Below are 25,725 nucleotides of genomic sequence, written 5' to 3'. Positions count from 1 at the left end.
AGTTTTTTCTCTCAAATTTCTTTTTCCCCTCTCGTCACATGTATTTAATCGAATACAGCTGCTATATATAGGCATGTATCATACGTTGGCGATTAAAAAAAATTGAATTTAGCTCGTCCCGGGACGTCTTACATCAGCACATCGAGCTTTGGCTGGGGATCTCCGGCCACTTCGTGATATAGCCGGTCAAACTCCGGCCGAATCATTTCTGCAATTCGGACTTTGACCAAAACTATTGGCCAATTAAGGAAGTGGCTGGCCCCTTCACGAATTTGCCGCTCTTCGGGCTTTGGCAGTAACATATTTATATAATTGGAAGCCAATGAATTATTCACGAGCCTTCTTATACCACACCCCCCCCCCTCCAGGTGATCAAAAAAAAAAATTTTTTTGACAAATTTTTTTTTTTGACATAAATTTATTTATTTTTTGATCAAAATTTCTGAAGAAAACACATTTACATGCGTTTCTTCCGAATTATCTTTCTTTCTAATCAATTTCTGTTAATTTCAATGCTATTTGAAGGTTAACAACTCAAAGTTTCTCTTTAAGAAATTAATTGCGGCCCATTCTCTAAGTAATATATGCTAAATCCGTGGGCTTCAGAGTTGCTTGATGTGGCCCGCCACCTGAAACAAACTTTTAAAAATGAACCGGTTTCTAAACAATGATGCGGCGCATTCACAGATCACTTAAGTGACCCGTGGCGCAATTCTAGAGCATTTTAAGCGGCCCGTAGCACAATTTCAAATCACTCAAGTAGTCCCGCGACACATTTACAGATCGCTTGAATGATTCGCGGCACAGCGCGAGATTAATCAATGTAGGGGAAACGTTAGTTCAGGTGCCCATTAGAGAAAGGTTTTTCTCGTTTTTGACACACCGAGTAAGATGTCATTAAGAATATTTTATATTTTTATAAAGGCTGGTCGACGATGTAAGCACCATTCAACCCCCCCCCCCTCCCGCCCTTGTCATCAAACGTCACAAACCCGAAACCCCCTCCCCCATCGATGCTGACGTAACGAATGATCCCTGACTGGCAGGAGTGTTGTCTTATTCCTGAGAATAAGTAGCAAAATATATGGACAAAATATTGGAACTACAACTAGCTAGAACAAACAATTTACAAATTTTTCGATTCCAAATTTTTGGAACGTTTCAATGAAGGGATGAAGAGAGTTTTCATAATTACACAAATAGATCTCGATTTGTGTGTGTGTACACACGTACAGAAAATCTATTTTATATTTATATAGATATGAAGACTCTCTTCATCCCTTCATTGAAACGTTCCAAAAATTTCGTAATTATCATTATAATTACCTGCGTGTCATGGGACCCGACTTAAACAATAGGCTACTTTAAAAGTTCATCAGAGCAAGGCAAATGAACGAAATGGGCAACAATGGCTTTTGGGCTTCAACAATCACTTTCCGTTTACTTTGGTTACCGTGGTTCCCTAGCAATGCGTTTTAGAGGTGTATGATATACACCGACCAATGGCCATCTTGCGTGTACTTCTTTGATCTTGCAAGAAAGCTCGCTCTAAATTTGGGACCTTTCTCAACTAGTCACTTAGCCTTCAAAATCACAATTGCATGCTGCAATGTCGAATGATTTCCGTGCTTTGCACTGAAATGATAGGAATTGAATCAATTTTCCAAATATTTTCTATCTTTGGCACGATTATTTCAAGAATGTCTGCAATAGCTAGATCTTTTCTTAATTGTTGTGCCTTCATATTTCGTGGAGTCAGCAAATAACGAATCATAACATCGCCATAGGTGGGCAAGACCTGAGAATCCAACTCTTTAGGGGATTTAATAAAATGTCACAACGATAAAAGCTTCTGGTCGTCATTTTGACTGCTATACACCAACATCAATGTGAACAAGGGAATAACATTGAGGTCACTGAACGAATCACGTGTTCAGGGGAATAGGAAAGCCCCCGATGGGTCATGTTTCAGAATTCCACACGTGCGTAAAACTTTAGGGGCGATGAGGAACCTCAAGAAGTTTGAATTTTGGGAAAAAAAAATTAGGAATGGCATTTCTTCACATAGAGGCATATTTTAAATTCTATTACAATGCCAATTTCGAAAAAAAAAAATTTTCGTTCCACATTAGTGTATATATGCCTTTACAATGTTTGTCAATTCTTTAGCGCTGCCAGTGTGTATGTATAACAGTTTATGCCTTTATAATGGTTTGCCACTTTTTCAATCCTCCTAGTAGTGAGCGCTTTTTGAATAGACGTCAGAATCATCATCGGCATCACTTTGAGGGACAGGCAAAGGATGATCCCCATAGAAATCAGTGTTAAAATTGCCGATTCTACAGCAGAAATGCGGAAATTTAGTGTTATTTTCTACCACATCAATAATTTTAAAAATTGCATAGAATTCTTGATTTTTGAAATATTGAGTTCGCTTAGAGATATACGAAGCCCAGAAAATTAAATACCAAGTAATTAGCCGGACCTATTTTTGAGTTGGATATTCATGCGATAACACATTTATTTCAACTTTTTATTTATATCTTCTCAAGCACGAACATTAATGTCTCGCCGTATTGTCTTTTAATATTCAACTGCATAAATTCATATAGTTTAGGTTGCTTTAAAATTAATTATGGGCCCACAAAAAGTACTTCGAAGAAATTCCGCAGCTTTAACCAAGTATTTTTGGAATACATCTGAAACAGGCAGATGGATAACTTGAAGTTCAAGAGGGCGGGGAAATCGAAATACCTAGCACCCCTTAAAAAAAGGAAAAAAATATTTTCATTTGTATGTTTCTATAAATCTAGATTTGTTTATTTCATGATTCGCGCAGGAAGTCGCCATATAGGTTAACTTAGACATGGTTTGTATGTTCCTCAAAGAAAGAGGGAGATATCATGTGATCCAAAAAGCCTCATAGAAGGAAACTCGTTGAGTGCCGGTATTATAGCTAGTCCCCCATAAAGACCAAAAATTTCAGTCAGCTTCTGGTTTAGAAGTTTCGTGAGATTAGCTAGCTTTTGGTGATCTTTACAGATTTGCAGAAACAGTGTTGCTGATATTGTTTCAAAGGGATTGGAAGCTTGCTAATGTGGTTCCGGTACTTAAAAAGGGTAGAAGAGGAAACTGTGTCGAATTGTCATGCAGTGAGTCTGACGTGCTCTCTCTCTCGAAAGTTTTGGAAATAATTATCAAAGGGCAATTGGTGAAGAGGATAGACGAGAACAACGTATTGTCGGAAAACCAGCATGGGTTCAGGAAGGGGAAGTCATGTGTGACCAACCTCTTTTGCTTCTATGATCACGTGACTGAGGCTTTCGGAAATGGCAAAAACGACCGTGTTTTTTATCTTGATTTCCAGAAACCATTCGATAAGGTCCAACATGGTAAACCCTTGGAGCATTTTCACATGAGATTGGGATTGAGGGCAACTTGCTAAATTGGATAGAATCGAGATTGAGAGATAGATCACAACGGGTTATGGTGAACGAAGAATTTTCCGTTTGAACACGTGTCAAAAATTGAATCCCTCAAGAAAGCATTCCTGGGCTCATACTGTTTCTACTTTTTATCGATAAACTCGATCAGGGTATCGACGGGATTGTTAGCAATTTGCAGATGACGTGAAGCTAATGTGGGTGTTCGGGAATCCATGCGATAGGGGGATGCTCTTGACAAACGTGAATATGATGCAGTATGGGCTAATGAATAGATCATGATCTTTAGTGTTGATAAGTGCATTTTCACTCATTTTTGTTTTAACAACCACCGTTTCACGTACGAGTTGAATGGTATTACTATCCTGAATGCAATCAGGGCCACCGACTTGGAAATTCTCATTGACGATAGGCTTAGGTTTTATGAATATTGTTCAGCGGTGATCATAAAATCGAATAGAATTCTCGGTTTCATTCTTGAAGAGGTCTCTTTTCGTTCTCCTAAAGTCATTCTTCCGCTTTTCCTAAACCTACTTCGTCCTGAACTGGAGTACGCCGTAAGTTTTTGAAGACCATACCTACAGACAGACATAGATCTAGTTCGGGGGGTGCAGAGAAGAGCTACGCGTGCTCTTCTTCACAAACAAAGTTTGAGTTATGAAGAAAAACGTGATTTCTAGAATATGTTTACATTGGAGGAACGCGGGTGATCGAAATGTTTAAAATTTTGAACGGGGTGTGGACCATGATGGCACCCTCTATAGTTCACGGATAGCGTGCGCAACCTTTATCTTGAAAAGAAAAAAAAGCATTCAGAGAGTATAAAAGTGGACGAGGTGATCTATCATTGTTTACTGATAAAAGAAGAGTGTTGAAGAAAGCGATAAGGGATAGTAAAAAGGAAGTTGAATCTATGTTGGCAAATAACATTGGCTCTGACCCAAAATCATTTTTTCGATACGTCAATAGTGGATGTAAGGGGACAGTTGGCTCCTCTCGATAGGAGGGTCTAGGTTAGAGAGCAATGTAGGCATGTGTAGTATTTCAATGACTTTTTCGAGTCGGTTTTTAATGGAGATAATGATATTAAATATACGGGTGGCATGGGGTAATAAAACCTTCAACAATATTCAAGTAGAAGACGTGGAGGTCCTAAATCTTCTAAAAAATGTATGTGCAAGCAAAGCACCAGGACCAGATGATATCTATCCCTAGGTTCTCAGGGAATGTGCTAATGAATTGTTGGGGCCAGTCGCACAGATATACAGGAGTACTGTTGCTGAGGGTATCGTCCCAAAGGATTGGAAACTTGCTAATGTTGTTCCGATATTTAAGAAGGGTAGTAGAGAGGCTGTGTCGAATTATCGTCCAGTGAGTTTGACGAACTCCCTCTCGAAAATTTTGGAAATTATCATCAAAAGGCAGTTTGTGAAGTGGATAGACGAGAATAATGTATTGTCGGATAATCAGTATGGGTTCAGGAAGTGGAAGTCATGTGTAACTAACCTCCTTTCTTTCTATGATCACGTGACTAAAGCTTTGGGTAATAACAAAAATATAGATGTTGTTTGCCTTGATTACCAGAAGGCATTCGATCGGGTCCAACATGGTAAACTATTGAAGCGTTTACACGAGATTGGAATTGGGGGGGGGGGGCAACTTGCTGAATTTGATAGAATCGTAGTTAAGAGATAGGTCGCAACGAGTTATGGTGAACGGGGAATTCTCTGGTTGGACAGGCGTCACAAGTGGAGTTCCTCAAGGAAGTGGCCTTGGAGCCATACTTTTTTCACTTTTTGTCGATAAACTCGATCAGGGTATCGATGGGATTGCTAGGAAATTCGCAGATGACGTGAAGCTAATTCGGGTAATCGCGAATCAAAGCGATAGGGAGTTCCCTTAGACCAACTTAAACAGGATTGCAGCATGGGCAAATGAATGGAGCATGACGTTTAGCATTGATAAGTGCATGGTCGCTCATTTTGGTTCGAACAACCCACGGTTCTCTTACGAGTTGGATGGTGTCACTATCCCGGATGCAACTAGGGTCACCGATTTGGGAATTCTCATTGACGACCGGCTTAGGTTTTCTGAACATTGTTCAGCGATGGTCAAAAAATTGAATAGAATGCTCGGTTTCTCTCAAAAAAGGTCTCTTCGCGTTCTCCTAAAATCACTTTTTTTTTCTTCCGCTTTTTCGTACACCACCAGTATCGTTTATTAGGGGACAATTTCAGGTTGTGGTGTTGCAAGGAATTTTTCTCTAACAAGGTTGTTAATAAATGGAATAGTTTACCCCCGGGAGTAGTAAATGCAAACACAATTGCCACGTTTAAAAAGAAGACGATAAACCTAGTGGCATAAATCAAGAAGCTATCCATACTTTCATAAGACAATCGTAAGTTGTTCTTTTTTATGCACAGTGCATTACATAGTATTAATTATTAATGTTTTCTTTCGTGATATATACTCTTATATCGTGTTGCTTGTTTTGGTTGTATTTCACATCCATATTTTTTATGGGCATCTTTTTTCAGCCACCTCGCTGCACAATGTGTCTGTTGTGACCTTTGTGTTTGTATTGGTATTTGGTGAGAATCACGGTGTTCGTAAAAGAGTTTCACTAGCATAGCATGTAACTCAATGTATTCTTGTAAACTCTACATTCTTGTAAACTCAATGTCATATACTATGGAGAAGAAATGAGAATGCAAATGGTTATCTTGAAGACGTTTAGAAATCCTGGCATGAAACTTGAGCAGTTTATCACATATTTATGAAAACTAGCAGGTATTCCGTGACTTCGCTAGCGTGGATTTGATAATCTAGAATCTTGTTCTCCAAATGATTCTCCCAAATAGCATTTCAAAGCCTCATGACCTCCTTGGGGGTTGAATTTTGAGAAATCTCGTATTAGTGGGTATATCTACATTATAGCATATAATACTCACTAGATTTCACATTTATAGCTTCAGAGGTTTCGGACCACTCCATACAACATTTGAACCCCCTTTAAGGGAGGGTTAAATTTTCAAAAACATTTCTTTTTAGTGGCCCCTACATTGCAAAATAAAAATACTGACCAGATTTCATATTTATAGTTTCAGAAGTTTCGGCTCGACGTGATATTTCTATATAACTTTTAGACTCCCGTATGACCTTTTTGAGGTGGCGTTTCAAAAAAAAAACCTCTTTTTAATGAGTCTTTCCATCATGAAATGAAACTACCGACAAAATTTCATGTTTGTAGCTCCAGTGGTTTCGGCTTGGTATAATTTCTCTATGTAACCTTTGAACCCCTTATGACCCCTACCTTAGGGATCGAATTTCGAAAAAAAAAAACAACCTTTTTAGTAACTCTTTACGCCATGAATTATAATTATTGACCAAATTCCATATTTATTGCTGCAGCGGTTTCAGCTCCTGATGATGAATCAGTCGGGACAAGTCATTTTATATACATAGATTAGAATGTGCATACGATCTGCATAGAAAACAACCCCCAGCAATCGATGTAAAAACCGATCAGTTTTATTCTTTGGCAATTTCTTCAAATTTAGTCACTTCCAAAGTTCCGTTGCTTCACGATAGATAGTTATGGTTGTGAGCAACTTATAATAGGAGAAACTTAATTATTTACACCTTGTGTAATTTGAATCTCGTTAACGTACTCGGAAACAAAAGACTGACAATAATTTTTTTGCAATTCAAAGTCAGCATTTGTAATGGGAAACGTCATTTATTTTGGAATCTAAAATTGGACCATGGAAACTGTTAAATGCAGAAGTATGACCAAGAAACGAAATAAATTTTCATTCACATACAGTCGAGCACATGTCTTGAAATCTCCGATTTTTGTCCCATTCACTTTTATATGTTTTTACTTCGATTATTACATACCCTGCTTGACACTAGAATGGCCGGAGCAGTAATTTTGACGGTTTTTGATTTTGAAAACGCTATAATCTCGGTAGTGTTTGACGTACACACTCTATTATTGGTGACTTTTCATTATTTTTCTACTTATCTCTGTGTACGAAAATTTGAAGACTTTCAAGGTTTTGTTCGGGAGACATCGACATTTATACCCAGACCGGCCAAGAGCAGTCGTCTTTAATGAGATATGTGAATGCCCTGATGGCACACACACAACATAACATATATTCACAAGTATGTATACAGTCGAATCTCGTTTTAACGAATACCGTTATAGCGAAAATCTCGTTTTAACGAACACTTTTCTAATCACCCAAATAAATTTACATAGGAGCAATACTAAGTAACCTGGAATTCCTTTATAACGAAATTTCGTTTTAATGAAGTGATTCCTCCGGTCTCTTGGTGCTCGTTATAACGGGATTCGACTATATATATATATAAATAAGAAAAAATAAATAAAGTAATGCTATTTGTTGCATCATGTTACTGGGTAATCTAAAGAGTCTATTGACAGGGACAGTAAGCGTCCGCTATCAAAATCCTATACCTTATTGAGCTATAGCAGAACCTGCTATAGCCTCTGTTATCAACGTTGAGGAAACTTTTTCTTTTCTGATCGTTCACCTGGAAAGCTCAGTTTTTGTTTTGGTGTGGCGCTTCATAACTGTTCTTGCGACCATCTGCTTTGAAAGCGTCCTAGAAAACAGGTACATTCAGAGTGTATAGAAATGGCTCTTAGAAAAACTATGTATTAGAACAAAGTAGTCTAATTTTATCAGCGCGGAATGATATTTCGGACGATAAATCTGAGGCTGAGGAGACTTACGATGCGAACTCCGACATCGAAAATTATGATTTTCTGTTATATACACTCGAAAGAGAAATTAGTGATTCTGGAAGTGACTGCTGTATCAGATAATACTGATGAAAAAGAATGGCAAAGATACATTTTATTTAAATTGTATATTCTTCAGAAGTTAATTTGTTTTATGAAATTTTACTATATTTTACTATATGAAAATACTATATGAAAATACTATATGAAAATTTACTATATGAAAATTTACTATATGTTATCTATAGCGTGCGAGGACGACTAAATAAAGTGAATAAAAAAAGACCGTGAAATATATATAAAAATGTGTACATTATCAAAATGTAGCAATGTACGTTGTGATGTAAATGCAATATTTACCTTTTTTTCATGGTAAATCTTGTCTAATTTTTCATATTTCATAGTTGGAAAGTCATTTTATGGACACCCTGTATGATGAAGGGAACTGCAAATTTCTTCAGAATTAACAAATTAATCATGTGGGGCAATGCTTGTTATTTTTTATTGTAAAAAATTAGTATGATTGCACTAAAAAGAAGCAGCAGTCAAGATGACTGCCAGCTGCCCCCTTTCAGGTACAACGTATAGTTCGGCCCTTCTAGTGTTAAAACATACACCCCCATGGATGTAAAATATCAAAAACACTCTCTTAACCAAGAAAATAATTCGGATATAGCATAACCTACTGCAAACAAAAACCTGGAAAAGCGACGCCAAAAACTGACTTATTTGTGCAACATGCATTTTCATAAGCTGGCGATATCTTAACGGGATTTCTTTTTTTCACAGAAAGCCGTGAGAAATTTTATCATTGCAAAAACTTGCAATTTTATTCTTGAAATAATTAAATTAAGTGCAAATACAGTAGAAGTCCATTATAATGGCAGTGAAGACAATTACGTGGAAAATTGTCGTTATAACGGACTTCTCGTTATTAAGCGAATGCTTTTTTGCAACATTAGCTCTTTGACAATCATCCGCAAATCACTCGTTATATCGAAATTCGCGTTATAAACAGTACTCGTTATAACTGACTTATACTGCACAATCTACAGCTAAAAGTGCCACCTATTGGTAACAAGCATAACTGCTCTAACAGTTAAAACTATGATAAACTTTTTAAAATAAATCTTTGCATGCATTTCTGTAAAACTGCATGGAATATGTCCTTCAAACTATCGAATGTTTTTTCTTCTCACTTGGTAGTGATAACAAACGGTTGCTGTGATCGGTAAAAACAGCTATCGGCACTGTTGTAACGTCGCCAAATACCATCCCATTATACTTTAATAAATATGATTCTTCCTGAATTTTTTTTTTTACCTACAATTCATAATTTTACCTATAGACTTTCAAAAACATGCCGATTGATGACCAGTGAAATTCATAAACATTAGTTGCTTTTCTTTTAATTTATTTTACAAAAGCTGACACTTTTGAATGAAAGCCATTAGCATAAACTGAAATAACACTAGTGAGATTAATTGAATTAAGAAACAATTTACGCAAGTGTTCTTAATTTAATTAGTTAAATTAAATTAAATTTTCTCTCTCTCTCCTGTACGAATACTATACTCCAATAAATTGCCGAAATTCCTCCGTAGATACCAACTAAAAACTATATTACATATTAATTTTTAATTGCATGCTTCATAAGATTATTTTGTACGGGACAATCTCAATAATGTTCTTTCATGTATATGTATACAACTGATATATAAGCTAATTTCGGGACCTCGCTTATAATATACACGTCGGTTATAACGTGCGCTTCTCGAGTCACCAAATGGATACGTTATAAGCGAACTCGACTGTATTATTGCTATGACGGTCAAAAATCGTGCTAATATGAAGAGAGAATTCACTATAACAACGTAAAGATCATTCAATAGAGTGGCGTCGAAAGACGTTTCTAAAGTCTTGGAAAAGAAGCGGGGGGGAAAAAAGGCATCTATATTAAAGTTTGAAAGAATACAAAAAAAAATGAATTCTAGAAATAAGAAAAGAAAACAAGATTATACATAGAAAAGCAAACACGTATAAGTGAGAATAGCGTTCCAATATTCGTACAAGAAAAATCTCAGTTCCTGGACTCAGATTGGGGTCGTGATCACTTGGGCGAGGGTGAACGCGGAAGGAAAAAAAAGTGATTTTTTTTTTTCTTCACTGTGCTTTCGTACAATTGGAAATGAAGTCTTAATAATAATATAGTCTTAAAATAGCGGACAAAGAAAAACAGTTTACAAACATTTCGAGAGAAATGAAAATTGGGTAACGACAGGCATTTTTCTCTCTCCCATTTCACGCTTCTTTCCATCTGACAAATGAGCACGTAACCTTATAGAAGAAAGCCTTTTCAAAAAAGGATTACAACGAAGTAAATTATATATTCTTCTGATTCGTTATATAAAGATTTCATTACCTTTCACGTTTATTACGATGATTTAGAAATATTTTCGGTGGGTCTTTTTATAGCGATGAGAAATTGGACTAGGAATATAACTTTTATTCCGATGTATTGACAGGGTATGACTATTTCTGTGAGTTAATGGGATTATAGCAAATCGTCTTCCAAAGCTTGTTGATTGATTCCAACTGATTCCAACTGTCAGCGTAGTGCAGTGGTTCGCGGACAACTTGGGGGCCCTTGAGCTTAGATGCTGAAAGAATTGACTCGTTATTTTTATTATACTGTCAGCCCCGTTTGAGCGGATATCGATGGTTCGAGCAAACAATATCCGATTATAAGGGGAATGATTCAATTACTGTTTAACACTGCAAGGGTCGGACTATACGTAAAAGTTCTGCAGATGGTCATTTTGACTGCTGCTTTCTTTTTAGTGCAATATAAGTTTAATGACACTAATTTTTTACAATAAAAAGTAACATTCATTATCCCACACGGTTAATTTGTTAATTTTGAAAAACTTTATATTTCCTTAAACATACAGGCTGTCTGTAAAATAACACGTCGACTTCAAATACGAAAATATGGAGAATTGTTGACAAGATTTACTATGAATAAAAGATGGATAAACGTTACACTTACATCCTTACATCACATTGTACATTGCTCATTTTGATTACGTGTACTTTTCTTATACGTATATCACGGTCTTTTTTTATTTACACAGTTAAGTTGTTCGCGCATGCTATGGATAACATGTATTATTATGTTCCTCAAATTTGCACTTTCGAGGAAAAATTAGGGTGGTATTAAAATTTAATACTACGAATTGATTTAAAAAGAGACTGCGCAATTGAAAAAATACACACACACACATACATCTTTGTATTTCTTTTTCATCAGTATCATCCGATTCAGAGACCAGTGTCACTTACGGAATTACTACTTTATCTTTCGGGTAAATAAAGCGAAAAATCATGGTCTTCATTGTCAGTGTTTGCACGTCGAACAGTGGTGCGTTTTGCGAAAAAAAACGTGGTCAAAACTCTTTACTCGCCTTGAAATACGTTGCGTATTCTTGAAAACTGTTTGGAACAAGAAATATTATGCTTTTTTAACGGTAGGTTGAAGATTATGTGATCAAAAAGGTTTGGTTTTAAGGATGTGAAATGGGTAAAAAAATTACATGTTTGTATCATTGATGGAATTGCGCAAAAAAAAACCATAGTAAAACCGGACACGACCCCACGTTAATATTCCTTGGGAACTTCTAACGTATTGGAGTCGCATCGGAAAAATAACATAGCATGCATTTGTTCATGATATCCTATCATCACATATATAATATATGAATTGCAGTAGCATATATTAAAATACTGCTTGCTGAGATGGCATTAAAAACCTATAATAACATAAAATGCTGCATACATAACATTAGTTAAGAATTAAAAAAAATAGGCACAAACAGGAAATTAAAATAAACATGGAACGTAATTTAACCACAGAAATTTATAATAAAAGTTCATAACGAATGAAAAAATGTTTCTGGGCGAGGTCTGGATGTAAGCTCTTATGGTCACAATTATATATTAATGTATCATAATGATATTATGATCATAATTATGATTTATTTATAACTAGCTGTACTACCCGGCGCTGCCCAAGTTTTCTCAATATACTGGGAGCATTGAAGAAGTGACAAACGATTGTTGAGGAATAAACATGTCTGAGACGCATTGTTAGAGAACTGTGGTAACCAAAGTAAAGATTCCGAAAGTGATTGTTGAGGCCAGGGAAAATCATTGTTACTCGACGGTTTTTCGCAAATTACGGGCATTTTTTTTGTCCTGTTTTGACGAAGTAGCCTATCGCTCAAGTCGGAATATACGAGTACATGCAAAATATGGCAACGATTGGTCTAAAATTGCAGATTTGTATGGAACACAACACACACACGCACACACCAGTTTTAAAGCAGTTAATATGATTATTAAAACATTAAAAAAACAAAAAAATTGCTGGCATCAGGAGCAGTAATCTGTAATGGACACGGGGACTGCATAAAAAGTTAATTTTATTTTAATAACTATGCAACACCCTTGCAATATGAATGACGTATCTGGGTACTACACGTTATTTGGAAACTTTTCCTAATTGGACGTATACTTTTGAATCAACGGTTCGGCAGTAAACTGTCATACCTCCGTTTGCTGTGCACCCAGTATATAGTGGTTGATGTGTATTAACAGTCGTCGTATGAATCGTAATATTCGATAAATATGGGAAAGGTTAACATTGTCTCTATGGTAAACTCTTGGTTACGGAGGATTTTATTCGAATTAGCGGTATATCTGTGTTCATTCGTTATCCAATTAAGCCGACTGTTGAAATTCAATGTTATACAAAAAAAAAACCTGGAGTTCATTTTACTGTCACAAGGGGTTTGTAGACTTTATTTTAGTGGTTCATAGGCTCCGTTGCCTCAATTGCGTAAGTTCAAAAGGTAATCTGTGACTCATTATCATATTCATATGAGATGTTTGTATACATCGTGTGTGTGTGTGTGAGAGAGAAAGAGAGAGAGAGAGAGAAGAGAGATTTTACAAATGTTCCATGGCATATATATATAATTATATTGGTTGAAAGTGTCCCTGGTCTTTATTTTATTGGAACATGGGCTCCATGGCCTTCATTATATTGGGTATATGGGGTTTGTGTATTTTATTTTATTGGTGTGAATGGTCCTCATACATTTTATCAGTTTAAAGGACTCATGACATACGATTTTATTGGTTGAAATAGTCCGTGGTCATATGAATATGGGATTCATGTTCATATTACTGGTATTAGGCCATGGCATTCATTTTATTGGTGCAGGGAATTTGTGGGTTTCATTTTATTGTTATGAGGGTGGTATATGGCGTACATTTTATTGGGTATGGGGAGGGGGGGGGGGTCCGGGGACTATATTTTATTGGTACGAGATGAGTATAGTTACAACAGTGAGTTCACAAAAACGGGAGGGGGCCTCTGTTGCATTCATTCCATAATAAAAAAAGATACATATTGATTATAGAAAATCAATAACGGCGTACGCTCCTTACTCGAGCGATAGGCATGATGCAAGGGAGGAGGGAGGGGATCCTCGGTAGCCTTTGGAATATAGGCAAAAGGGTCCCCAAGCCATTTCATATCGGAAGGCTACTGTGTACAATCCAGACGCTAAATCGAGGGTGAAGGGAAATGAATTTGAAATTTTCAAAGGAAAAAGTAAACACGTAGTTTGACAACAACTTACATCTAGAACTATTTTCCTCAAATTCCAACTTGAGCTTAATGTTTATCAGAAATCATATCAAACTTTAGGAATTTCGAAATCAAAAACAAACAGTAATTAATTCTGCTCATTGAACGAGAAACGAAAAATCCTCAGGAAATAAATTTATTTCCTGAATACACTATTGATATCAGTAATGTGTCAACAAATCACCAGAGGCAAAAATCTTATTTTTAATAATGCAGAAATGTGGATAATACAAATTAAAATGTTTACGGTTCACACAATCTCACTCATATTTATGCATCAGGTATTCTGTTTACGACAACTCTCGTAAAAAAAACAACAACAACCCCAAATAGCTCATGTTTTAGCACTGAACCAACAACCCATTCCATAAAAGATGGATATCAGCGATTATCTCTCGGGGGGAATTTCTTTTAACTCTCTCCATGTCCTCAAAAATACCGATTTTCTGTCAGTGGCGAGATGATATAGAGCATACGTGTGTCCTTTTATACAACTATCAAGATTTTGATGCAGAAAATGACCGTTACTGGGCAATGGTGACCATTAATTCAGTCGGATACGATAACTGCTACGTGCTTAGGAAAACGAAATAAAAACCAACAATAATGAATGAATGTTATTGCCTTTTCCACATATTATCAATTCTCGAATCCTTTTTACGACTATGGCTACGCCCTGTCCCACCTCTATACTGTTTGAGCCTTTAGAAAAACCTCTTAAATATTCTGAGAAGAGACCGTAAATCCGCTATTGAATTATTACATTAAAAAAGGAACTCTGTCAACCCTCGCGTTGTATATTTTTTTTCTTACGTCATTAATATGTCAAGTTATGCAAAGAAGCCAAGGTAGGATTTAAGTTTCGCAAGATAAGAAAAAAATTTATCCAGTTCAAAGAGAATTGTGAAAATTTTATGTTATACTTGAGGGCATAATATATGAATTTTTTTCATATGCATTGATTGTGAATATGGAACAAGATATTCTCTCTCCATCGTAGCCTCTTTCGCCATGACGAGTTTTACACATTTGGAATTGGGAAAAAAAAATCTGAGTGAATGAAAATAATATATGGGAATTAATCTAATTTTGAAATTTATCTCACATTAATTCATGGAATTTTGAAACTGATCTGAATTGGATTGATGGAATTTTGAAATTGATCAGAAATTGATTGATGCCATTTTGAAATTGATCTGAAATTGATTGATGCAATTATGAAATTAATATAATTTTGAAACTGATCTGAAATAATTGATGCAATTTTGAAATTGATATGAAATGAATTGATGCAATTTTGAAATTGATCTGAAATTGATTGATGCAATTTTGAAATTGATCTGAAATTGATTGATGCAATTTTGAAATTGATCTGAAATTGATTGATGCAATTTTGAAATTAATCTAATTTTGAAACTGATCTGAAATAATTGATGCAATTTTGAAATTGATATGAAATGAATTGATGAAATTTTTAAATTGATCTAATTTTGAAATTGATCTGAAATTAATTGATGCAATTTTGAAATTAATCTGAAATTAAAATTGATGCAATTTTGAAATTAATCTGAAATTAATTGATGCAATTTTGAAATTAATCTGAAATTAATTGATGCAATTTTGAAATTAATCTAATTTTGAAACTGATCTGAAATTAATTGATGCAATTTTGAAATTGATCTGAAATTAATTGATGCAATTTTGAAAGTGATCTGAAATTAATTGAGCGATTTCGAAATTGATCTGAAATTCAATAAAGTAATTTTGAATTTGATCTGAAATGAATTGATGCAATTTTGAAATTGATCTGAAATTGATTGATGCAATTTTGAAATTGATCTGAAATTGATTGATGCAATTTTGAAATTAATCTAATTTTGAAATTGATCTGAAATTAATTAATGCAATTTTGAAATTAATCTAATTTTGAAACTGATCTGAAATAGTTGATGCAATTTTGAAATTGATCTGAAATTCAATAAAGCAATTTTGAAATTGATCTGAAATTCAATAAAGCAATTTTGAAATTGATCTGAAATTCAATAAAGCAATTTTGAAATTGATCTGAAATTCAATAAAGCAATTTTGAAATTGATCTGAAATTCAATAAAGCAATTTTGAAATTGATCTGAAATGGATTGATGCAATTTTGAAATTAATTTAATTTTGAAATTGATCTGAAATTAATTGATGCAATTTTGAAATTGATCTGAAATTAATTGATGCAATTTTGAATTGATCTGAAATTAATTGATGCAATTTTGAAATTGATCTGAAATTAATTGATGCAATTTTGAAATTAATCTAACTTTGAAACTGATCTGAAATAGTTGATGCAATTTTGAAATTGATCTGAAATGAAGTATAGTGACGTATAGTGACGGACTCGCGATGCGAGGATCCGGGTTCGAACCCCACAGTGGTGGTCGGCTGAAGTTGGTTTTCTGTGGTTCCCAACTTCAAGGCGCATATGCGAGCCGATCTTCCCGTTAAAAAGTCTCTCCACAGAGAGCAACAGTCCTACAACGATAAATCATTCAATCATAACACTTCACTCATAGTTTGAAAAACTGGTGGCAGATGGCAGCACTACACATAACAAGCATTACAGAGAAACACAAAAAAAAACTTCACGTCAGGTTTCACTACACGTACACGTACATTCCCGCATGTACCGATTCGTTGGGGGTTCCACGGGAGGGGGGGGGTGCATGTGTGGTAGTAGGTAGGGCCTCCAAAAAATGGCTCGGGGATCCATGATGTTCTTAAGTCAGACACCTCGTTGGGCAATTTGCCTGTTGTGGCGTTGTATTTGTATTTGTATTTGAATTGATGCAATTTTGAAATTGATCTAATTTTGAAATTGATCTAATTTTGAAATTGATCTAATTTTGAAATTGATCTAATTTTGAAATTGATCTAATTTTGAAATTGATCTAATTTTGAAATTGAATTAATACGAAATTGATATGACATAGTTCTAATTTTCAAATTAAGAGAATCTTAATTTAATTTACGTGAAGCCTCAGAGATCGTGACACCTCTGAGGCTCCGAAATGTCTATTTTTCGGAAATCTAAAAATATTTCATGCGAAATCCAATGAATTTTGCAAAATGAAATTAGCAAATCAAAGGAAACAAATTTCGAGTCAATCGGTAAATTGTTTCTTTCAAAGTAAAAGACAGAAGTGGATGTGAATAATAGTGTAAAGGATGCTTTCAACACCATGGCCAGGAAGGAAATCACATGTAGCTCCTCACCGTGGTCCCCCACACCATTTCTAAAAACTGTCTGGGAAAAGTTGAAAGACAATGAAATTAAAAAAATAATTCCATAAACTCCCGATGTGCTGTATGTGTGAGATGTTTTCCAGATTCATCAGTAACGTTGTACATTTGATAAATTATATTAGTATAGAGAAAATTGGGGGCCCCAACACTTTTGAAGACCCCCTGATATATTTCAGGAGACAGAGAGAAAGAAAGAGATAGTTTTCCTCCAAGAAGACATCCAAAATTACAAAATCTACAGATATTCTGAATCAATGCAACAAATCAACTAAAAGTATTCTTCCTACAAAAGGAACCCGAAAATGTTTTTTGATCTGGGCCCTGTGTTTCGTAATGGTGATCCTGAGTTTGGTTACCCACCGTGTGCCATTACGAGGCACAAGATAGACATTCCGTCCATAACTTGGATTGCCGTCCATGGTGCCGTCCATGGTGGATTGACACCGTCCGCGGGATTCACTGTTAAAAAAAGAAGTGGGTGGTTTGAAACCTCATAATAAAGCAGTTCCGCTAACTAAATATCGAAAAATAATTTGACTTTATTCATCATTCATTACGGATATTAATAAAGCACACATTCATTAACAAAAATCGAGGATGTCCTGAAAAACGGGAGATATGGTATCCCTATGGGAAGGGGGGGGGGGTCGTCGATAAAATTCTTGTCAAAAGAGGGATCGCGCTTCAAAAAGCGCTACTGCAGGGAGCCCCTGCAGTAGGGCAAGCCATCCATGGGAGACAAAAGTTTGAGAATAAATTTGAGGTTCATTTTACTGACACATGTATAAAAAAAAATTCTTACAAAATTCCTGAAATTTCATGTTTTTTCGTGTATACTTTCGCACTCGAATCCATTTGTTTTCTTTTCGATTTAAGAAGAAATTGAAGGATTGAAACGAAATTTTTAGCATTTGATTTGCGTCAAAATGGAGTGTTTTCAGTCATTTCTGAAAAATCGAGGTTTCGAAAAGTGTTTGTTGATTATTGGAAGCATTCCAAAAATACAATGCACGCCGCTTTATGTAATCACCCGTCGAGGGTCGAGGTATCTGATAACAATGAATGAATGAATATCTGAATGGAGTATCTGATAACAATGAATGAATGAATATCTGAATGGAGTATCTGATAACAATGAATGAATGAATATTTGAATGGGGTATCTGATAACAATGAATGAATGAATATATGAATGGAGTATCTGATAACAATGAATGAATGAATATCTGAATGGAGTATCTGATAACAATGAATGAATGAATATCTGGATGGGGTATCTGATAACAATGAATGAATGAATGAATATCTGAATGGGGTATCTGATAATAATGAATGAATGAATATTTGGATGGGGTATCTGATAACAATGAATGAATGAATGAATATCTGAATGGGGTATCTGATAACAATGAATGAATGAATAAATATCTGAATGGGTATCTGATAACAATGAATGAATATCTGAATGGGGTATCTGATAATAATGAATGAATCAATATCTGGATGGGGTATCGGAGAACAATGAATGAATGAATATCTGAATGGGGTATTTGATAACAATAACCAATTGAAAGCTACGAGTAATATCCAAAAAAATCCCGGTTGTAAGTGCGATTACAATATGTACCGTCCAGTCGAACGGGGCCTATGAAAACGGGACAATCCCGTTTTTCTTTCCAACATAACAGGTTTGAAAAATGTTTTCGATCCCACATTTTTTTTCCAACTGTTCTCAAACAGGATGCCCCCCCCCCCCCCACTTAAAGTAAAATCTGCTCTTTTAATTCAGAAATTATGGAGTTGTAATGGAACTGTCTAATGTGTATCGTGAAGTACGACATTTTTTGTAACGCACGGTACGCTCTATAGATTCCCTTGGGACAGTCTTTCTCCTAACTAGATCACGACCAGCCGCTTTGTCTCAACAAAGAGATATAAACAGGTGGTCGAAAAAAGACAGTTCATGCAGTGCTGTCTTAACGCATGGGCCTACCCGAGCACGGCCCAAGAGCCTCAGGAGAAGGCCCGGGGCCTATGATGCTCTTAAGGCTGCCCTGAATCCATGCTGTAAAAAGTGAAATACTTCCGGCCGAGGAAATGTGAATGTGTTCAGTTGAAAGAAACTGACCAAGAATATAAAGGGGTATATGAAAGGGGTATATGAATAGTCAGTCTATGCATTTATCGTGTTTTGTGTACCGGTACACATTTCGATAGCCGAATGAATCCTATTGGTGGGGCCCGGAGGGTTGTGCAGCCGTGCCTTGTTCCACATTACCCGTCTATTTCTTATATTACCCTCATGGTCAGGACGTACGCAGGATTGACCTTTGGGGGGAGACAAAGCGTCTATGCCCCCGCCACCCGTGTATGTCTCTTTTAAAAAAACAATTATCATGCGATAGAAAAGACCTCTTTTCATCAGACATGACATTTATTTTTTAACGCCATGCACTTGTCAACGCAACGACATGAATCCAAATTTTATAAAAATACAGAGGTTTCGAGTTTCTTTCTGTAATCTAAATTGAAATAAGAGAGGAAAAAAGTATCCCATAATCCCCACACTTCCGCCATGTTTTTTTATAAATTGAATTTCTATTTATTTAACATTTTGTTCATTTTATAAAAACAATTCACAACGTTTTATTGAAAAATTGAAAATTTTTAAATTTCGACAAATAGTCAAATTGTTTATACCAATCTTTTTCATTAGCAATTTGTAACATGTCACAAAATTTGAATTATTGTTCCCAGATGGCTTCCAAAAATTTCTGTTAACCATAATATCGCAGCTATCGCAACAATTTCAAATTTAAATCCCGTCATTTGTTTCACAAACGATGAAATAAATTCTGTTTATAGCTCCTTTTTTAATATTGAAAAAGTAACCGTTCAACTCGCGAAATTTTATTTTGATAGAAAATCCTATCAGAAATGGGTAATACGACTTAAATGGCACCAACTTTTGCTGTTTGTCTTGTCCCAAATAAATATAAGCCCGTGGGGGCGATGCCATTACGAGTCACATTATGCAAGGGTGCAGTTTCTGCCCGTACATGGCACTGTGAACCTCTAGTTTGTTACAAAAAATATATACACATGTCGTTTATTCGTTCTCATTTGAGAAATACCGTATGAGTTTCCACGTCTTTGACTTCGGTTCATTACGAGACGTTCCATGTCATTGTCTTGTATCGTGTTCTTAATTAAGACTGCATGTGCAGAAAATGAGCATGGCGCAATAAAATGGTGCGCTAATGAACATGTTTTTGTTTTATTTCTATTTTTTGTTTTTGCCCATTATTTGAAGTTGAGCAGCGGAGTGAGGAAACAAAAGCAATACATGAGGAAAAGAGAATCAAAGAATTTATTCAATTCATTTTCCTAGAATTCGAAATCGCACGATATATTCGAACGTAGATTTTAAAATACTGTATATATATATTTTTTTTTAAATTTGGAAAAACGAGTCCCGAAGTTATTTAAAATCATGAAAGAAATTGTGAAATTTTCTGCCCTAGTGTCATAATATTTAAATAAAAGGTGGCCACGTAAAACAACTTGGCCTATTAAGAGCAATTTGCCGCTTTTGATCGTTATTCGGATCGGTAACAAAATTTGTACGCATATTACTCGAAGAACGCGCTCAACGATTCTGCAATTAAAAATTTACAAAACCACCCGATAGAGCAGAGGTCTTCAACCCTTTTCCCTAGTCGGAGCACCACCTGTACCCACTATCAAAAGAAGAGCACCCTTACGGAAAGTTCGACACACGAATGTATGATATCAGGGTCGTTTCAATCATCGAATGCAATTTATACAAGGTGTTCAATTGGAACTGTAATCAAGTGCTCGCGAGCACGAAGTTGGACACTAGCATCGAGCACTCTGGGTGCACGTTGCTCCCGTGCGAGCAACGGGTTGAAGATGCTTGTGATAGAGGATGATTTTGATGTTGTGTGCGCACAAAAAAAACAAATATTATAGAACGATATATAAATATTATTCATTTCTCTTTTGAGTGTCATGTTTCAGCGGGACGTGATAATGTTCAATATGTTCTATGGCATACGTAGTACCATATTGAACATTATCAATATGTTATATATAGCATACATGATCAACCCATGGCCAGCAGGCCAAATGTGACTCTCGCAGTCATCTAATGTGGCTCGCGATCTCACACCCAATTTTGTAAAAATGAACTTAATTATGAATTACAATAACTCATTTCCATATCACTTGAGGGGTCCGCAGCATATTTACAGAACACTTGAGTTACCCGCGACCCAGTTCCAGATCACTCAAGCGGCCGGCGGCACATTTCATGATCGTTCAAGCCGCTCGTGGTACAGTTCCACATCGCTTAAGTTACCCGCAGCACATTTCCATATCACTTGAGTAACCCGCGATACAGTTCTACATCACTCAAGCGGCCCGCTGCACATTCACAATCAACTAAAATGATCCGCGGATCACTTTAGTGACCCGCTGAGATGCACCAGATAACTCAAGTGGCCCGCGACACGTTTTCAAACAAATTAATCGGCCTACATTCTTGTAAGGGTTGAGCACCCTTGGCATATATAGTATAAGTTCGTTTCATTTGAATATGGTCAACAATATGCGTAACCGCTGAAAATATGTGATGTGATCTCACCTGCGATGTTTCTTTCACTCATCCAGAGTGGCACAGCCTTTCTGTTCAGCTGTGATGTCCTCTTTCATCACATCCGTTATTCGTTATTACATGCTTCGCGTATTGTCGCTATTAAAAAACCTGGATTTAGGAAGATATCCAATTTTTCGAGAACATAATCACATTTCTCCTTTAAATGGCCTCGATAAAAATGCATGCAATCTCATAAATTACGAATATAATTCCAGTTGTACTTGCAGGTTTATTACAATGTCTCTTATAATAAAAAAAAAATAAAGATACATTAAATTACTTTCAAGTGCAGTAGAACTACGCTACAACGATAGCTCATAATCACGAAAAAAATTGTCGTCATAACGCACTTATTATAAGCGGATGCTTTTTGTAACATTAGCTCTTTGACAATCACCCGCAAATCAATCGTTATCACGAGATTGTCGTTTTAAGCCGTACTCGTTACAACGAACTTTTACCGTACAGACGGTGCCCCTGAACACATGGATCAAACTTTAAGGTAAGGTAAAATATACATGAAGAAGCCTTTTTTTGTATGGCAGTGCGGGGTCAGAAATGAAAAGTGGTGGTGGAAAAACACGAAATGCTGGGGAAATGAAAAAAATTTTTTCATTCACATTTATACCTAGCCACAATACCCGACAATGCCCGGGTTTTCTTCAATTACTGGGAGGATTGAAAAAGTGACAAACCATTATGAAGGAATAAACTATAATATATATATATGTGCCCTCTATCGGCCACAATGTCGCCAATCATTGCATCCACATTTCTAGGGCATTATCACTGTTAATGATCAGACGTTTAGGTATTTAATTTTACCAAAAACCATCCTTCGCCAGACTTTCACACAATGATGTAAATAAGAAGCTTTTTTTTCTTCATATCCTTAGCATTTCGTGTTTTTCCGCCAACACTTTTCACTTCCGATCCCACATTGCTATGCAAAAATTGCTTGTTCATGTGTATTTTACCTTCCCTTAAAGTTTGGCTCATGAGTTCAGGGACAACACCCTGTGTATGGTGTGATAATATAACTTAGATTATACAATCCTCTGCCTTTGGTAAGTGAAAAGTCGTAACGTACCTTGGCAATCATGGTTGTTTGCTGCCATCTACTGTACACATACACGCACACACAGACAATAAATTTTATATATATAGATCTTTGGAATTTATGTATATATATTATATGTATATATATATAATATACGTATATGCACTGGCAGCATTAAAGAAGAGGCAAACCATTGCGATGGCGTATGCATGTCTGAAACGCATTGTTTGAGAACCAAGGTAACCGAAATGAAGGGGGGGGGGGGCCCAGGAACCATTGTTGCTCGACGGTTTTTCGCCCGTTTGGGGCATTTGCCTTACTTTTACGAACTTTTAAAGTAGCTTATGGTTCAATCCCGGTCCTGTTTGGTATATATGCAAAATTTGGCGACGATAGATCTGAAATTAAAGATTTGTATAAAGAACAAGCATACATACATATTTTCACATTTTTATATAAGATTACAGTAATTGCCCAAATGTTCCACCACCAACATCGATGCAGGACTGGCAGCGTCTAGCAAGTGATTGGCTTACCCTTTCGAAGAAGCCAGATGTTTCTACGAACAGCTTCAGTAGTGACTGAAAGTTTTGCAATGAGGTCCTCATCAGAGTCCCAATTGGAGTATCGTAGATGAGTGCCTTGAGGTGTCCCCATGAGAAAAAAATCGATACTTGATAAATCGGGTGAACGTGCTGGCCAAGCGACTGGTCAACCTCATTCAATCCATCGAGGGGCTAAACGTGGCATTGAGGTAATAATTACACACGTTAATTAATGTCGAAATGGGCTGGAGCCCCGTCGTACTGAAACTGTATGGCATTTCGAACGGCAGCTGAAATATTATCAAGTAGTTCTGGTAATACCTCTTCCAGAAAGGAAGATTCGATACATGCGGCCGTTGAGTCGATGTAATAACAAGTACGATCTAATAAAGAAATCATTCACAATACCCGCCCAAACATTAACAGAGAACCGCTCCTGCAAAGCATGTGTAAGTGAGTGTAACATATGGGTTAGAGGTGACCCACACATGGGAATTGTGCAAATTAAAAACTCCGTCGCTCGTAAAGGTTGCCTCGTCTGTGAAAAGTACATTTGCAGAATAGTTCGGAATTCGGAATCAATGTACCCTGCTGCAAAAACCAACGACAGAAATCTACGCGCCGAGGATAATCAGCCGCATTTAGCACTTGCGTTCTCTGTAAATGGTATGGAGAAAGTCTTTCTTCCTGCAAAACTTTTCATATGGTGTTCTTACTCACGTGTAATCGCTCTTGTGCTAGTGCTTGGATTACCTTCAACCTCAATCAGAATATTTTCTTCCATTTCTGGAACTCGTACATGTCACAAGCGACCCGTATCCTGTCTCCTGACATGAAATGAACCGCTCTCACGAAGCTGGTGGTGTGAACGAGGAAAAATTTTGTGATCCGGCATTGTCCTTTTGGGGAAGCGTTCATGATACAACCTTAGCGCTGCTCTTCCGTTGCGATTCACAGCCCCAAACATAAGAAGCATGTCTGTTTTCTCAGAGAACGTAAATTGGTCTATCACGTTCGAAATACGCCTTTGAAATGATGTTAACTGCTTGCAGCAGAGGATCTCATCGTGCTGCCCTCTATCGGCCACAATATCGCCAATCATTGCATCCGCCTTTCTAGGGCATTATCACTGTTAATGATCAGACGTTTCAGTATTTAATTTTACCAAAAACCGTCCTTAGCCAGACTTTCACACAATGATGTAAATAAGAAGCTTTTTTTTCTTCATATCCTTAGCATTTCGTGTTTTTCCGCCAACACTTTTCACTTCCGATCCCACATTGCTATGCAAAAATTGCTTCTTCATGTGTATTTTACCTTCCCTTAAAGTTTGGCTCATGAGTTCAGGGACAACAGCCTGTGTATGGTGTGATAATATAACTTAGATTATACAATCCTCTGCCTTTGGTAAGTAAAAAGTCGTAACGTACCTTGGCAATCATGGTTGTCTGCTGCCATCTACTGTACACACACACAGACAATAAATTTTACATATATAGATGTTGATCTATGGAACCTTGATTTTGTGAGAACTCTACATGCGTTCTGGATTACGAATATTGGATTTGAAAGTGGAACGAATTTTTCCCAAAAGCAAACTTCACTAAATAATTTACTTCTTAAAATTAGTATAGTCGAGTACACTTATAACTTACTCTGGATATAACATGCATTTTTGCAATCCTCGATTTTTGACCCATTCACATGTATGTATATGTATTTCTACCTCTGCTGTTATTTACCCCACTCAAAACATGCACTGTGGTTATAATATACGAAAAACATTCTTTTATCCTAGAAAATAATTTGTATATACTGGAAGCAAAAACCCGGAAATAATAAAGCCTAAAATTGACTTATTTATATAACGTGTATTGTATGTAAGTGGCACATTGATGTTTTTTGTTGTTCTTTTTTTTTCTCAGAAGGCCATAGGAATTTTCATAATCAAAAATTTCATGTTGAAATAATTGCATTAGCACTTGAATAGTACAGAGTTGAAAAGCGCCACCTGAAATATAAATATTCTAACAGTAAACTTATGTGTTATTTAACACGGATGGATATATATATTCTTTCCATCCATTTCTGGGAAAACTACGTGGAATATGGTCTCATAACCATTGAATGTTTCCATTTTGTGTTACTTTTATATCACTTGGTAGATAGATAATAAACGATTGTTTTGTTATTGGGACAAGCAGAAATCCACACTCTGTTT

The 25,725-nt window shown here is 36.2% G+C and overlaps 1 long non-coding RNA gene across 4 annotated transcripts in view; it reads right to left on the bottom strand.

The window, feature by feature from the left end:
* The window catches only part of LOC149083937 (uncharacterized), a 102,343-nt gene that overhangs the window by 29,924 nt on the left and 46,694 nt on the right, over positions 1–25,725 (bottom strand). For all 4 annotated transcript variants that reach the window (XR_016192932.1, XR_016192929.1, XR_016192931.1 and 1 more), the window contains one exon: positions 7,930–8,078. This is a non-coding gene — a long non-coding RNA (uncharacterized LOC149083937). The remainder of the gene's footprint in view (positions 1–7,929; positions 8,079–25,725) is intronic.

The sequence above is a fragment of the Pholcus phalangioides genome, unplaced genomic scaffold, assembly GCF_987345545.1.
Source record: "Pholcus phalangioides strain wild (caught in Gottingen) unplaced genomic scaffold, Ppha-v1.0 ptg000008l_1, whole genome shotgun sequence".
Lineage (NCBI taxonomy): Eukaryota > Metazoa > Arthropoda > Arachnida > Araneae > Pholcidae > Pholcus > Pholcus phalangioides.
Note: the sequence above shows the minus strand (reverse complement) of the source record. Positions and strands in the feature narration are given on the sequence as shown.